General features: G+C 50.5%; 1 pseudogene; it reads left to right on the top strand.

Moving 5' to 3' along the window:
* Nucleotides 1-630: 630 nt before the first annotated feature.
* On the top strand, nucleotides 631-1807 carry LOC127775085 (aspartic proteinase nepenthesin-1-like; annotated as a pseudogene).
* Nucleotides 1808-2325: the final 518 nt, after the last annotated feature.

Below are 2325 nucleotides of genomic sequence, written 5' to 3' on the forward strand. Positions count from 1 at the left end.
AATTTTTTAAGTCTAATTAATCCATAATTAGCTCATGTTTACTGTAGCATCACATAGGCTAATTATGGATTAATTAGGCTCAATAGATTCATCTCGCGAATTAGTCCAGGGTTATAGAATGTGTTTTATTAATAGTCTACATTTAATATTTATAATTAGTGTCTAAACATTTGATGTGAATTTTTAGTCCCATCTAAACAACGTCTTAGCTTCGCTCTTCGCAAGTGCTTGTCTTGGGATTGTATCTTAGGTGCTAGGTAAGTTCATCGCCCTTGATGGGCATCAGGAAATTTACTGGACCCGGTCGTCCTTTTATGAGCCAATGAATCTGGATCACCGGAAGGCGGAAGCAACTCGAGCTAGGTCAACGCATCAGCCTTTCATCTTCCCTCGATGTGTATGAGCATCTTTACTTATTAATTTACAGTTTAAGGTAAAAGGCTATACTGCGTGTTTTACTACTGTAATTAGCTCATGATCGAGGCTATAAATAGCCGTGCAGTCAGTCGCCAATTCCACACAGAGAATCTGTTTCCCAAGTAAAACCTGTCGTCAGAGAACATCGTACTAGATCCAGTGAGCTCGTCTGGGTGCCGTGCCGGATGTCGTGCACTGCCGTAGGCGGCGGCGACGACAATACCTCCTCCTGCACCATGGCGGACACGACGGCGGCCGGTGGCGTCTACGTCGCCGGGGCCGGGGACATTTATCAGCTCGGGAGCCAGACCTACAAGAACTGCATCGTCCCGAAGGAGTGCGCTACGATCGGCAGCTGCTCGTACACGTACAAGTACGGTGGCGGTGGCGGTGGCGTCGGCGGGACGGGAACGAGCGGACTCCTCGCCGTCCAAAACTTCACCTTCGGGGACACCAACGTGGGCGAAGTGACCTTCGGGTGCGGCACCATGAACGAGGGGGGGTTTGGGACGGGGGGAGTGGTCGGCCTCAACAGAGGGAGACTCTCCCTCGTCTCGCAGCTGAAGATGGGGCGCTTCTCCTACTACTTCGCCCCCGAAGACGCCGCCGCCGCCGCCGACAGCTCGACCTTCATCGTCTTCGGCAATGACGACAACCAGCCGCGGCGGACAAGCAACCCCCGCTACTACACCCCGTTCCTGGGCATCCACTCCATACCCAACGCCGCTAGGTACCCTGACCTGTACTGGGTTGGTCTCACCGGGATAAGAGTTGGCAGCAAGGTCTTGCCTATCTCCGGCGGCGGCGGCGGCGGCGAATTCGCCGCCGCCGTTCTGGCCACCTCGGTGCCCGTCACCTACCTGGAGAAAAGCGCGTACAGCCTCCTGAGGAGAGAGCTGATCGGGGCGCTAGGCATCAACTGGAAGAAAGGCTCTGAGCTTGGCCTCGACCTCTGCTACACGAGCCGGCGGATGGCCGCGGCGAAGGTGCCCGACATGTCGCTCGTCTTCGTCGGCGGCGCGGTGATGGAGCTGAAGGCGAGGAACTTCCTGTACAAAGACGAGAGCACCGGGCTCGTGTGCCTCACGATACTGCCGTCGCGGGACGCGGATGGGGTCTCGCTGCTCGGCAGCCTGATCCAGTGGGACGCACATGATCTTCGACATCGAAGGGTCCAAGCTCGGGTTCGAGTCGTTCGACCAGCCGACCAAGTCGCCCGATCAGCCGCCGTCGTCGTCTACAGCGCCGCCACGGATCTCGCCGGCGGCGGTGACGATCGCCTGTTTCGTGGGGTGGGTCGTGCACTCGTGCTGGTGGTGAACATGGTTTCGTTAAAAGCTACTCTCTGTTTTTCCTTCCTTCGCTCTGTTTAGGAGGCCAGCCTGATCTACTTGAAGTTCATTAGTTTTCTTCATAAAACATGTTGTATTAGGATGTTCAGGGTTTGATGTTCTTGTCGGTTCAATCATGCGTATGTCCAATGTTGTGTTTTGGATGGTAAAATCTGAGCTATTCGGATGACAAAGAAAAGCCAGTCAATTGATCAATAACACAATACGCTCCGTGAGAGTGGACTTTAAACTCTCGAGAGTACATCTCTTTTTTTTTTCATGTCACTAAAATAGTTATGAAAAAACTAATAAATAATTAATAAGATGTATTAACATGTGATACATCACTGCACAAACATGCAACTGAAAATTGAACTGCTACATCTTGCAACAAAAAAAAATGTGAGGCTCTCATCAGATGGCCTAATAAGCCAAAGAAAAAGCCAAAATTTGAATTTTCAAACTTAATTTTGAGATTGATCTTGAGATATTTTCAACGTGTTTTTTTTTCAGCATTGGCTTTTAAGTCACCAAGAACACATATATAAAAGTTTTACCTATAAATTTATTTTTATTC

This window comes from Oryza glaberrima, chromosome 5 (genome assembly GCF_000147395.1).
Source record: "Oryza glaberrima chromosome 5, OglaRS2, whole genome shotgun sequence".
In the NCBI taxonomy this organism is placed as follows: domain Eukaryota; kingdom Viridiplantae; phylum Streptophyta; class Magnoliopsida; order Poales; family Poaceae; genus Oryza; species Oryza glaberrima.